Here is a 9,989-nt window from a genome sequence, read left to right as displayed (position 1 = left end):
TTTCTTTTTAATCGTTTCCAAATGTGGAGGAAAAAGGTCGTGCCCCGAGTGAAGATCGAACTCACGACCTTCATATTATGAGACTGACGCGCTGCCGTCTGCGCTATCGAGGCGGTTGAGAATTAATTGAACGGAAATTTTTCTTTTTAATCGTTTCCAAATGTGGAGGAAAAAGATCGTGCCCCGAGTGAGGATCGAACTCACGACCTTCAGATTATAAGACTGACGCGCTACCGTCTGCGCTATCGAGGCGGTTGAGAGTCAATTGAACGGAAATTCTTCTTTTTAATCGTTTCCAAATGTGGAGGAAAAAGATCGTGACCCGAGTGAGGATAGAACTCTCGACCTTCAGATTTTGAGACTGACGCGCTGCCGTCTGCGCTATCAAGGCGGTTGAGAGAGCATTGAACGGGAAAAAAATGTTTTTAATCGTTTCCAAATGTGGAGGAAAAAGATCGTGACCCGAGTGAGGATCGAACTCACGACCTTCAGATTATGAGACTGACGCGCTGCCGTCTGCGCTATCGAGGCGGTTGAGAATTAATTGAACGGAAATTTTTCTTTTTAATCGTTTCCAAATGTGGAGGAAAAAGATCGTGCCCCGAGTGAGGATCGAACTCACGACCTTCAGATTATGTGACTGACGCGCCGCCGTCTGCGCTATCGAGGCGGTTGAGAGAAGATTGAACGGGAAAAAAATGTTTTTAATCGTTTCCAAATGTGGAGGAAAAAGGTCGTGCCCCGAGTGAAGATCGAACTCACGACCTTCATATTATGAGACTGACGCGCTGCCGTCTGCGCTATCGAGGCGGTTGAGAATTAATTGAACGGAAATTTTTCTTTTTAATCGTTTCCAAATGTGGAGGAAAAAGCTCGTGCCCCGAGTGAAGATCGAAGTCACGACCTTCAGATTATGAGACTGACGCGCTGCCGTCTGCGCTATCGAGGCGGTTGAGAGTTAAATAACGGGGAAAAAATGTTTTTAATAGTTTCCGAATGTTTAGGAAAATTATCGTGACCCGAGTGAAGATCGAACTCACGACCTGCAGATTATGAGACTGACGCGCTGCCGTCTGCGCTATCGAGGCGGTTGAGAATTAATTGAACGGAAATTTTTCTTTTTAATCGTTTCCAAATGTGGAGGAAAAAGATCGTGCCCCGAGTGAAGATCGAACTCACGACCTTCAGATTATGAGACTGACGCGCTGCCGTCTGCGCTATCGAGGCGGTTGAGAATTAATTGAACGGAAATTTTTCTTTTTAATCGTTTCCAAATGTGGAGGAAAAAGGTCGTGCCCCGAGTGAAGATCGAACTCACGACCTTCATATTATGAGACTGACGCGCTGCCGTCTGCGCTATCGAGGCGGTTGAGAATTAATTGAACGGAAATTTTTCTTTTTAATCGTTTCCAAATGTGGAGGAAAAAGATCGTGCCCCGAGTGAGGATCGAACTCACGACCTTCAGATTATAAGACTGACGCGCTACCGTCTGCGCTATCGAGGCGGTTGAGAGTCAATTGAACGGAAATTCTTCTTTTTAATCGTTTCCAAATGTGGAGGAAAAAGATCGTGACCCGAGTGAGGATAGAACTCTCGACCTTCAGATTTTGAGACTGACGCGCTGCCGTCTGCGCTATCAAGGCGGTTGAGAGAGCATTGAACGGGAAAAAAATGTTTTTAATCGTTTCCAAATGTGGAGGAAAAAGATCGTGACCCGAGTGAGGATCGAACTCACGACCTTCAGATTATGAGACTGACGCGCTGCCGTCTGCGCTATCGAGGCGGTTGAGAATTAATTGAACGGAAATTTTTCTTTTTAATCGTTTCCAAATGTGGAGGAAAAAGATCGTGCCCCGAGTGAGGATCGAACTCACGACCTTCAGATTATGTGACTGACGCGCCGCCGTCTGCGCTATCGAGGCGGTTGAGAGAAGATTGAACGGGAAAAAAATGTTTTTAATCGTTTCCAAATGTGGAGGAAAAAGGTCGTGCCCCGAGTGAAGATCGAACTCACGACCTTCATATTATGAGACTGACGCGCTGCCGTCTGCGCTATCGAGGCGGTTGAGAATTAATTGAACGGAAATTTTTCTTTTTAATCGTTTCCAAATGTGGAGGAAAAAGCTCGTGCCGCGAGTGAGGATCGAACTCACGACCTTCAGATTATGAGACTGACGCGCTGCCGTCTGCGCTATCGAGGCGGTTGAGAATTAATTGAACGGAAATTTTTTTTTAATCGTTTCCAAATATGGAGGAAAAATATCGTGCCCCGAGTGAAGATCGAACTCACGACCTTCGGATTATGAGACTGACGCGCTGCCGTCTGCGCTATCGAGGCGGTTGAGAGTTGATTGAACGGAAATTTTTCTTTTTAATCGTTTCCAAATGTGGAGGCAAAAGCTCGTGCCCCGAGTGAGGATCGAACTCACGACCTTCAGATTTTGAGACTGACGCGCTGCCGTCTGCGCTATCGATGCGATTGAGTTTTAATTGAACGACGGAAATTTTTCTTTTTAATCGTTTCCAAATGTGGAGGAAAAAGGTCGTGCCTCGAGTGAAGATCGAACTCACGACCTTCAGATTATGAGACTGACGCGCTGCCGTCTGCGCTATCGAGGCGGTTGAGAATTAATTGAACGGAAATTTTTCTTTTTAATCGTTTCCAAATGTGGAGGAAAAAGGTCGTGCCTCGAGTGAAGATCGAACTCACGACCTTCAGATTATGAGACTGACGCGCTGCCGTCTGCGCTATCGAGGCGGTTGAGAATTAATTGAACGGAAATTTTTCTTTTTAATCGTTTCTAAATGTGGAGGAAAAAGGTCGTGCCCCGAGTGAAGATCGAACTCACGACCTTCAGATTATGAGACTGACGCGCTGCCGTCTGCGCTATCGAGGCGGTTGAGAATTAATTGAACCGAAATTTTTCTTTTTAATCGTTTCCAAATGTGGAGGAAAAAGGTCGTGCCCCGAGTGCAGATCGAACTCACGACCTTCAGATTATGAGACTGACGCGCTGCCGTCTGCGCTATCGAGGCGGTTGAGAATTAATTGAACGGAAATTTTTCTTTTTAATCGTTTCCAAATGTGGAGGAAAAAGGTCGTGCCCCGAGTGAAGATCGAACTCACGACCTTCAGATTATGAGACTGACGCGCTGCCGTCTGCGCTATCGAGGCGGTTGAGAATTAATTGAACGGAAATTTTTCTTTTTAATCGTTTCCAAATGTGGAGGAAAAAGGTCGTGCCCCGAGTGAAGATCGAACTCACGACCTTCAGATTATGAGACTGACGCGCTGCCGTCTGCGCTATCGCGGCGGTTGAGAATTAATTGAACGGAAATTTTTCTTTTTAATCGTTTCCAAATGTGGAGGAAAAAGGTCGTGCCCCGAGTGAAGATCGAACTCACGACCTTCAGATTACGAGACTGACGCGCTGCCGTCTGCGCTATCGAGGCGGTTGAGAATTAATTGAACGGAAATTTTTCTTTTTAATCGTTTCCAAATGTGGAGGAAAAAGGTCGTGCCCCGAGTGAAGATCGAACTCACGACCTTCAGATTATGAGACTGACGCGCTGCCGTCTGCGCTATCGAGGCGGTTGAGAGATAATTGAAGGAAAATTTATCTTTTTAATCGTTTCCAAATGTGGAGGAAAAAGATCGTGACCCCGAGTGAGGATCGAACTCACGACCTTCAGATTATGAGACTGACGCGCTGCCGTCTGCGCTATCGAGGCGGATGAGAGTGAATTGAACGGAAATTTTTCTTTTTGATCGTTTCCAAATGTGGAGGAAAAAGATCGTGCCCCGAGTGAAGATCGAACTCACGACCTTCAGATTATGAGACTGACGCGCTGCCGTCTGCGCTATCGAGGCGGTTGAGAGAAGATTGAACGGGAAAAAAATGTTTTTAATAGTTTCCGAATGTTTAGGAAAATTATCGTGACCCGAGTGAAGATCGAACTCACGACCTGCAGATTATGAGACTGACGCGCTGCCGTCTGCGCTATCGAGGCGGTTGAGAGTTAATTGAACGGAAATTTTTCTTTTTAATCGTTTCCAAATGTGGAGGCAAAAGCTCGTGCCCCGAGTGAGGATCGAACTCACGACCTTCAGATTATGAGACTGACGCGCTGCCGTCTGCGCTATCGAGGCGGTTGAAAGTTAAATGAACGGAAATTTTTCTTTTTAATCGTTTCCAAATGTGGAGGCAAAAGCTCGTGCCCCGAGTGAGGATCGAACTCACGACCTTCAGATTTTGAGACTGACTCGCTACCGTCTGCGCTATCGAAGCGGTTGAGAGACGATTGAACGGAAATTTTTCTTTTTTATCATTTCCAAATGTGGAGGAAAAAGATCGTGCCCCGAGTGAGGATCGAACTCACGACCTTCAGATTATGAGACTGACGCGCTGCCGTCTGCGCTATCGAGGCGGATGAGAGTGAATTGAACGGAAATTTTTCTTTTTGATCGTTTCCAAATGTGGAGGAAAAAGGTCTTGCCCCGAGTGAAGATCGAACTCACGACCTTCAGATTATGAGACTGACGCGCTGCCGTCTGCGCTATCGAGGCGGTTGAGAGACAATTGAACGGAAATTTTTCTTTTTAATCGTTTCCAAATGTGGAGGAAAAAGATCGTGCCCCGAGTGAGGATCTAACTCACGACCTTCAGCTTATGAGACTGACGCGCTGCCGTCTGCGCTATCGAGGCGGTTGAAAGTTAATTGAACAGAAAATTTTCTTTTTACTCGTTTCCAAATGTGAAGGCAAAAGCGCGTGCCCCGAGTGAGGATCGAACTCACGACCTTCAGATTATGAGACTGACGCGCTTTTTTTTTTTTTTTAATTATATCATTAAAAAAATACACGACGCGTGTATGGTACAAAAAGCGAAATGCAACAAGATAATAGAACAAGGAAAAAAATACAAAGTAACATTTGATAAATCGGTCGCGAAAATGAACATCGATAAAGAAAGAAAAACGATTAGATAATATTGATTAAACAATAGCGAGAAATAAAAAAAAAATAAAGCAACGTATCAAACACTATCAGGCAGTACATGTTGTAGAAATCATTCATGAACAAAAATAGGCATTAGTAGATATTAAACAGCATTAAAGACGATTAAGAAGAAATAAATTAACGAAAAAACACTTCTTATTGAAAATGGGAAGCAAAGGCTTAGAACCGACAGAACACAGAAAAGGCCGCAAAACATTAAGAAAATCAATCAGCATTAATGTGTAACTTATACATTGAAACCGTAATCATCCGGGATCACAAAGTCCTTATACAGAGGACTGGTAACAGGCTGACCCTGATACCGACACACCCGGGCGTAATATTCGTTCTCTGAAGACGGAGGCCAGACAACCTCCTTAGGCCACCAATCAGGCCGGCGATGACCCTCGAAAGGGAATAGAGGCATTTGAGAGGGAACTTTCTTTACTTTCGGAGCAGAGCCAGAAGAAGACATTTTCTTTCCGAAATCACCATCACTAGACGACAACGAATGCTTAGCACTCCGACGCGGATCAGACTTGAGACCGGCGCCGACGACTGAAGACTCACCGCCACCAGCCCGGACCGAAGAACCTTGAGGAATAGCGACTGAGACAGGATCAACGACCATCGCGTCACCGTCCGCACCACCGACAGCCGCCGTATCAGAGTCGCGGGACGCCATACGGGGCCAAAGTGGACACTCCCGAACAACATGACCCTGCTTCTCGCACTTGAAGCACTTGAAATCCGGACAATTGCGATAAATATGGTCAGGAGAATAACATTTATTACATATTTTCAACTGAGAATCATGTCGGACAGCGTAAAACTTCTCCCGACCAACAGCATCGGCAACTCGTAAGCGATATGGTAATGATGACAGACTCTCAGGTAAGGTAACACGAACGGTACGAAGTCCGCAATAGAAGGATGCCTTTCTATGCCAAACAAGCGGACCCTTGATTTCACAGCCAAGCGACGTTAATTTGGATAAAACGGCTTCATCAGTCACAAACTCAGGTAAGTCCGAAAAGGCGACAGTCACCGTCTTCGCAGAAACGCTTGAAATCTCATATATCTCACCATCAATATCCAAGCCCGAATCTATAACGCCCTCGACATCGGCCAAAGTCTTCAAGGTGAGAATGTAACCACCCTCATCACAGACAACTAAAGCAGAAGCACAATCCAGACCAAAGTTCGCAATCACCGCCGTAGACACAACTTCAAAACTTGGTAGATTTCGTTTAAAATCAATAAAAACCGATCTCTTGAATGCGTCCATCCTGGGTAGAAACACCCAGGAGGGATTACCAAATTAATAAATTAACAACTATTGAATTAAATGCACGAATAATAACCGAAATAAAAATAAATTGGCAAAAAACCCCGCTTAGGCTTAGCGCGACGAAAACACGGAGTGCAAAATCGAACGACCTGCACTCTCCAAAAGCTCGAACGCAACTCTGAGACTGACGCGCTGCCGCCTGCGCTACCGAGGCGGTTGAGAGCGAGTTGAACGGAAATTTTTTTTTAATCGTTTCCAAATGTGGAGGAAAAAGATCGTGCCCCGAGTGAAGATCGAAGTCACGACCTTCAGATTATGAGACTGACGCGCTGCCGTCTGCGCTATCGAGGCGGTTGAGAGTTAATTAAACGGGGAAAAAATGTTTTTAATAGTTTCCGAATGTTTAGGAAAATTATCGTGACCCGAGTGAAGATCGAACTCACGACCTGCAGATTATGAGACTGACGCGCTGCCGTCTGCGCTATCGAGGCGGTTGAGAGTTAATTGAACGGAAATTTTTCTTTTTAATCGTTTCCAAATGTGGAGGCAAAAGCTCGTGCCCCGAGTGAGGATCGAACTCACGACCTTCAGATTATGAGACTGACGCGCTGCCGTCTGCGCTATCGATGCGGTTGAGGTATAATTGAACGGAAAATTTTCTTTTTAATCGTTTCCAAATGTGGAGGCAAAAGCTCGTGCCCCGAGTGAGGATCTAACTCACGACCTTCAGCTTATGAGACTGACGCGCTGCCGTCTGCGCTATCAAGGCGGTTAAGATCGAGTTGAACGGAAATTTTTTTTAATCGTTTCCAAATGTGGAGGAAAAATATCGTGCCCCGATTGAGGATCGAACTCACGACCTTCAGATTATGAGACTGACGCGCTGCCGTCTGCGCTATCGAGGCGGTTGAGAGATAATTGAAGGAAAATTTATCTTTTTAATCGTTTCCAAATGTGGAGGAAAAAGATCGTGCCCCGAGTGAAGATCGAACTCACGACCTTCAGATTATGAGACTGACGCGCTGCCGTCTGCGCTATCGAGGCGGTTGAGAATTAATTGAACGGAAATTTTTCTTTTTAATCGTTTCCAAATGTGGAGGAAAAAGGTCGTGCCCCGAGTGAAGATCGAACTCACGACCTTCAGATTATGAGACTGACGCGCTGCCGTCTGCGCTATCGAGGCGGTTGAGAATTAATTGAACGGAAATTTTTCTTTTTAATCGTTTCCAAATGTGGAGGAAATGGTCGTGCCCCGAGTGAAGATCGAACTCACGACCTTCAGATTATGAGACTGACGCGCTGCCGTCTGCGCTATCGAGGCGGTTGAGAATTAATTGAACGGAAATTTTTCTTTTTAATCGTTTCCAAATGTGGAGGAAAAAGGTCGTGCCCCGAGTGAAGATCGAACTCACGACCTTCATATTATGAGACTGACGCGCTGCCGTCTGCGCTATCGAGGCGGTTGAGAATTAATTGAACGGAAATTTTTCTTTTTAATCGTTTCCAAATGTGGAGGAAAAAGATCGTGCCCCGAGTGAGGATCGAACTCACGACCTTCAGATTATGTGACTGACGCGCCGCCGTCTGCGCTATCGAGGCGGTTGAGAGAAGATTGAACGGGAAAACCATGTTTTTAATCGTTTCCAAATGTGGAGGAAAAAGATCGTGACCCGAGTGAGGATCGAACTCACGACCTTCAGATTATGAGACTGACGCGCTGCCGTCTGCGCTATCGAGGCGGTTGAAAGTTAAATGAACGGAAATTTTTCTTTTTAATCGTTTCCAAATGTGGAGGAAAAAGATCGTGCCCCGAGTGAGGATCGAACTCACGACCTTCAGATTATGAGACTGACGCGCTGCCGTCTGCGCTATCGAGGCGGTTGAAAGTTAAATGAACGGAAATTTTTCTTTTTGATCGTTTCCAAATGTGGAGGCAAAAGCTCGTGCCCCGAGTGAGGATCGAACTCACGACCTTCAGATTTTGAGACTGACGCGCTGCCGTCTGCGCTATCGAGGCGGTTGAGAGAAGATTGAACGGGAAAAAAATGTTTTTAATCGTTTCCAAATGTGGAGGAAAAAGATCGTGACCCGAATGAAGATCGAACTCACGACCTTCAGATTATGAGACTGACGCGCTGCCGTCTGCGCTATCGAGGCGGTTGAGAGAAGATTGAACGGGAAAAAAATGTTTTTAATCGTTTCCAAATGTGGAGGAAAAAGATCGTGACCCGAGTGAAGATCGAACTCACGACCTTCAGATTTTGAGACTGACGCGCTGCCGTCTGCGCTATCGAGGCGGTTGAGAGAAAATTGAACGGGAAAAAAATGTTTTTAATCGTTTCCAAATGTGGAGGAAAAAGATCGTGACCCGAGTGAGGATCGAACTCACGACCTTCAGATTATGAGACTGACGCGCTGCCGTCTGCGCTATCGAGGCGGATGAGAGTGAATTGAACGGAAATTTTTCTTTTTGATCGTTTCCAAATGTGGAGGAAAAAGGTCGTGCCCCGAGTGAAGATCGAACTCACGACCTTCAGATTATGAGACTGACGCGCTGCCGTCTGCGCTATCGAGGCGGTTGAAAGTTAAATGAACGGAAATTTTTCTTTTTGATCGTTTCCAAATGTGGAGGCAAAAACTCGTGCCCCGAGTGAGGATCGAACTCACGACCTTCAGATTTTGAGACTGACGCGCTACCGTCTGCGCTATCGAGGCGGTTGAGGGAAGATTGAACGGGAAAAAAATGTTTTTAATCGTTTCCAAATGTGGAGGAAAAAGATCGTGACCCGAGTGAAGATCGAACTCACGACCTTCAGATTATGAGACTGACGCGCTGCCGTCTGCGCTATCGAGGCCGTTGAGAGAAGATTGAACGGGAAAAAAATGTTTTTAATCGTTTCCAAATGTGGAGGAAAAAGATCGTGACCCGAGTGAAGATCGAACTCACGACCTTCAGATTTTGAGACTGACGCGCTGCCGTCTGCGCTATCGAGGCGGTTGAGAGAAGATTGAACGGGAAAAAAATGTTTTTAATCGTTTCCAAATGTGGAGGAAAAAGATCGTGACCCGAGTGAGGATCGAACTCACGACCTTCAGATTATGAGACTGACGCGCTGCCGTCTGCGCTATCGAGGCGGATGAGAGTGAATTGAACGGAAATTTTTCTTTTTGATCGTTTCCAAATGTGGAGGAAAAAGGTCGTGCCCCGAGTGAAGATCGAACTCACGACCTTCAGATTATGAGACTGACGCGCTGCCGTCTGCGCTATCGAGGCGGTTGAGAGAAGATTGAACGGGAAAAAAATATTTTTAATCGTTTCCAAATGTGGAGGAAAAAGATCGTGACCCGAGTGAAGATCGAACTCACGACCTGCAGATTATGAGACTGACGCGCTGCCGTCTGCGCTATCGAGGCGGTTGAGAGAAGATTGAACGGGAAAAAAATGTTTTTAATAGTTTCCGAATGTTTAGGAAAATTATCGTGACCCGAGTGAAGATCGAACTCACGACCTTCAGATTATGAGACTGACGCGCTGCCGTCTGCGCTATCGAGGCGGTTGAGAATTAATTGAACGGAAATTTTTCTTTTTAATCGTTTCCAAATGTGGAGGAAAAAGGTCGTGCCCCGAGTGAAGATCGAACTCACGACCTTCAGATTATGAGACTGACGCGCTGCCGTCTGCGCTATCGAGGCGGTTG

General features: G+C 45.9%; 37 non-coding genes across 37 annotated transcripts; all 37 read right to left on the bottom strand.

Moving 5' to 3' along the window:
* Positions 1 to 179: 179 nt before the first annotated feature.
* TRNAI-UAU (transfer RNA isoleucine (anticodon UAU)) lies at positions 180 to 252 on the bottom strand. Its single transcript has one exon. It is a non-coding gene; the product is annotated as a tRNA-Ile (tRNA).
* Positions 253 to 458: 206 nt separating this feature from the next.
* On the bottom strand, positions 459 to 531 carry TRNAM-CAU (transfer RNA methionine (anticodon CAU)). The gene has a single exon. It is a non-coding gene; the product is annotated as a tRNA-Met (tRNA).
* A 623-nt stretch (positions 532 to 1,154) lies between these two features.
* Positions 1,155 to 1,227, bottom strand: TRNAM-CAU (transfer RNA methionine (anticodon CAU)). The gene has a single exon. It is a non-coding gene; the product is annotated as a tRNA-Met (tRNA).
* A 205-nt stretch (positions 1,228 to 1,432) lies between these two features.
* Positions 1,433 to 1,505, bottom strand: TRNAI-UAU (transfer RNA isoleucine (anticodon UAU)). The gene has a single exon. It is a non-coding gene; the product is annotated as a tRNA-Ile (tRNA).
* Positions 1,506 to 1,711: 206 nt separating this feature from the next.
* TRNAM-CAU (transfer RNA methionine (anticodon CAU)) lies at positions 1,712 to 1,784 on the bottom strand. Its single transcript has one exon. It is a non-coding gene; the product is annotated as a tRNA-Met (tRNA).
* Positions 1,785 to 2,129: 345 nt separating this feature from the next.
* On the bottom strand, positions 2,130 to 2,202 carry TRNAM-CAU (transfer RNA methionine (anticodon CAU)). The gene has a single exon. It is a non-coding gene; the product is annotated as a tRNA-Met (tRNA).
* Positions 2,203 to 2,405: 203 nt separating this feature from the next.
* On the bottom strand, positions 2,406 to 2,478 carry TRNAL-CAA (transfer RNA leucine (anticodon CAA)). The gene has a single exon. It is a non-coding gene; the product is annotated as a tRNA-Leu (tRNA).
* A 69-nt stretch (positions 2,479 to 2,547) lies between these two features.
* Positions 2,548 to 2,620, bottom strand: TRNAM-CAU (transfer RNA methionine (anticodon CAU)). The gene has a single exon. It is a non-coding gene; the product is annotated as a tRNA-Met (tRNA).
* A 66-nt stretch (positions 2,621 to 2,686) lies between these two features.
* TRNAM-CAU (transfer RNA methionine (anticodon CAU)) lies at positions 2,687 to 2,759 on the bottom strand. Its single transcript has one exon. It is a non-coding gene; the product is annotated as a tRNA-Met (tRNA).
* Positions 2,760 to 2,825: 66 nt separating this feature from the next.
* On the bottom strand, positions 2,826 to 2,898 carry TRNAM-CAU (transfer RNA methionine (anticodon CAU)). Its single transcript has one exon. It is a non-coding gene; the product is annotated as a tRNA-Met (tRNA).
* A 205-nt stretch (positions 2,899 to 3,103) lies between these two features.
* On the bottom strand, positions 3,104 to 3,176 carry TRNAM-CAU (transfer RNA methionine (anticodon CAU)). Its single transcript has one exon. It is a non-coding gene; the product is annotated as a tRNA-Met (tRNA).
* A 205-nt stretch (positions 3,177 to 3,381) lies between these two features.
* TRNAT-CGU (transfer RNA threonine (anticodon CGU)) lies at positions 3,382 to 3,454 on the bottom strand. Its single transcript has one exon. It is a non-coding gene; the product is annotated as a tRNA-Thr (tRNA).
* Positions 3,455 to 3,520: 66 nt separating this feature from the next.
* Positions 3,521 to 3,593, bottom strand: TRNAM-CAU (transfer RNA methionine (anticodon CAU)). Its single transcript has one exon. It is a non-coding gene; the product is annotated as a tRNA-Met (tRNA).
* A 66-nt stretch (positions 3,594 to 3,659) lies between these two features.
* TRNAM-CAU (transfer RNA methionine (anticodon CAU)) lies at positions 3,660 to 3,733 on the bottom strand. The gene has a single exon. It is a non-coding gene; the product is annotated as a tRNA-Met (tRNA).
* Positions 3,734 to 3,799: 66 nt separating this feature from the next.
* On the bottom strand, positions 3,800 to 3,872 carry TRNAM-CAU (transfer RNA methionine (anticodon CAU)). The gene has a single exon. It is a non-coding gene; the product is annotated as a tRNA-Met (tRNA).
* A 206-nt stretch (positions 3,873 to 4,078) lies between these two features.
* TRNAM-CAU (transfer RNA methionine (anticodon CAU)) lies at positions 4,079 to 4,151 on the bottom strand. The gene has a single exon. It is a non-coding gene; the product is annotated as a tRNA-Met (tRNA).
* A 66-nt stretch (positions 4,152 to 4,217) lies between these two features.
* Positions 4,218 to 4,290, bottom strand: TRNAL-CAA (transfer RNA leucine (anticodon CAA)). The gene has a single exon. It is a non-coding gene; the product is annotated as a tRNA-Leu (tRNA).
* A 66-nt stretch (positions 4,291 to 4,356) lies between these two features.
* Positions 4,357 to 4,429, bottom strand: TRNAM-CAU (transfer RNA methionine (anticodon CAU)). Its single transcript has one exon. It is a non-coding gene; the product is annotated as a tRNA-Met (tRNA).
* Positions 4,430 to 4,495: 66 nt separating this feature from the next.
* On the bottom strand, positions 4,496 to 4,568 carry TRNAM-CAU (transfer RNA methionine (anticodon CAU)). Its single transcript has one exon. It is a non-coding gene; the product is annotated as a tRNA-Met (tRNA).
* Positions 4,569 to 4,634: 66 nt separating this feature from the next.
* On the bottom strand, positions 4,635 to 4,707 carry TRNAM-CAU (transfer RNA methionine (anticodon CAU)). The gene has a single exon. It is a non-coding gene; the product is annotated as a tRNA-Met (tRNA).
* Positions 4,708 to 6,848: 2,141 nt separating this feature from the next.
* Positions 6,849 to 6,921, bottom strand: TRNAM-CAU (transfer RNA methionine (anticodon CAU)). Its single transcript has one exon. It is a non-coding gene; the product is annotated as a tRNA-Met (tRNA).
* Positions 6,922 to 6,987: 66 nt separating this feature from the next.
* On the bottom strand, positions 6,988 to 7,060 carry TRNAM-CAU (transfer RNA methionine (anticodon CAU)). Its single transcript has one exon. It is a non-coding gene; the product is annotated as a tRNA-Met (tRNA).
* A 63-nt stretch (positions 7,061 to 7,123) lies between these two features.
* Positions 7,124 to 7,196, bottom strand: TRNAM-CAU (transfer RNA methionine (anticodon CAU)). The gene has a single exon. It is a non-coding gene; the product is annotated as a tRNA-Met (tRNA).
* A 66-nt stretch (positions 7,197 to 7,262) lies between these two features.
* On the bottom strand, positions 7,263 to 7,335 carry TRNAM-CAU (transfer RNA methionine (anticodon CAU)). The gene has a single exon. It is a non-coding gene; the product is annotated as a tRNA-Met (tRNA).
* A 66-nt stretch (positions 7,336 to 7,401) lies between these two features.
* Positions 7,402 to 7,474, bottom strand: TRNAM-CAU (transfer RNA methionine (anticodon CAU)). The gene has a single exon. It is a non-coding gene; the product is annotated as a tRNA-Met (tRNA).
* Positions 7,475 to 7,539: 65 nt separating this feature from the next.
* TRNAM-CAU (transfer RNA methionine (anticodon CAU)) lies at positions 7,540 to 7,612 on the bottom strand. Its single transcript has one exon. It is a non-coding gene; the product is annotated as a tRNA-Met (tRNA).
* Positions 7,613 to 7,957: 345 nt separating this feature from the next.
* On the bottom strand, positions 7,958 to 8,030 carry TRNAM-CAU (transfer RNA methionine (anticodon CAU)). Its single transcript has one exon. It is a non-coding gene; the product is annotated as a tRNA-Met (tRNA).
* Positions 8,031 to 8,096: 66 nt separating this feature from the next.
* On the bottom strand, positions 8,097 to 8,169 carry TRNAM-CAU (transfer RNA methionine (anticodon CAU)). Its single transcript has one exon. It is a non-coding gene; the product is annotated as a tRNA-Met (tRNA).
* Positions 8,170 to 8,235: 66 nt separating this feature from the next.
* TRNAL-CAA (transfer RNA leucine (anticodon CAA)) lies at positions 8,236 to 8,308 on the bottom strand. The gene has a single exon. It is a non-coding gene; the product is annotated as a tRNA-Leu (tRNA).
* Positions 8,309 to 8,515: 207 nt separating this feature from the next.
* TRNAL-CAA (transfer RNA leucine (anticodon CAA)) lies at positions 8,516 to 8,588 on the bottom strand. The gene has a single exon. It is a non-coding gene; the product is annotated as a tRNA-Leu (tRNA).
* Positions 8,589 to 8,655: 67 nt separating this feature from the next.
* Positions 8,656 to 8,728, bottom strand: TRNAM-CAU (transfer RNA methionine (anticodon CAU)). Its single transcript has one exon. It is a non-coding gene; the product is annotated as a tRNA-Met (tRNA).
* A 66-nt stretch (positions 8,729 to 8,794) lies between these two features.
* On the bottom strand, positions 8,795 to 8,867 carry TRNAM-CAU (transfer RNA methionine (anticodon CAU)). The gene has a single exon. It is a non-coding gene; the product is annotated as a tRNA-Met (tRNA).
* A 66-nt stretch (positions 8,868 to 8,933) lies between these two features.
* TRNAL-CAA (transfer RNA leucine (anticodon CAA)) lies at positions 8,934 to 9,006 on the bottom strand. The gene has a single exon. It is a non-coding gene; the product is annotated as a tRNA-Leu (tRNA).
* A 207-nt stretch (positions 9,007 to 9,213) lies between these two features.
* TRNAL-CAA (transfer RNA leucine (anticodon CAA)) lies at positions 9,214 to 9,286 on the bottom strand. Its single transcript has one exon. It is a non-coding gene; the product is annotated as a tRNA-Leu (tRNA).
* Positions 9,287 to 9,353: 67 nt separating this feature from the next.
* Positions 9,354 to 9,426, bottom strand: TRNAM-CAU (transfer RNA methionine (anticodon CAU)). Its single transcript has one exon. It is a non-coding gene; the product is annotated as a tRNA-Met (tRNA).
* A 66-nt stretch (positions 9,427 to 9,492) lies between these two features.
* Positions 9,493 to 9,565, bottom strand: TRNAM-CAU (transfer RNA methionine (anticodon CAU)). Its single transcript has one exon. It is a non-coding gene; the product is annotated as a tRNA-Met (tRNA).
* A 346-nt stretch (positions 9,566 to 9,911) lies between these two features.
* Positions 9,912 to 9,984, bottom strand: TRNAM-CAU (transfer RNA methionine (anticodon CAU)). Its single transcript has one exon. It is a non-coding gene; the product is annotated as a tRNA-Met (tRNA).
* Between the last annotated feature and the right edge of the window lie 5 nt (positions 9,985 to 9,989).

This window comes from Leiobunum rupestre, chromosome 2 (assembly GCF_980474605.1).
Source record: "Leiobunum rupestre chromosome 2, qqLeiRupe1.1.hap1, whole genome shotgun sequence".
In the NCBI taxonomy this organism is placed as follows: domain Eukaryota; kingdom Metazoa; phylum Arthropoda; class Arachnida; order Opiliones; family Sclerosomatidae; genus Leiobunum; species Leiobunum rupestre.
The sequence above is the reverse complement of the archived record's forward strand: the minus strand, read 5'-3'. Positions and strand labels throughout refer to the sequence as shown.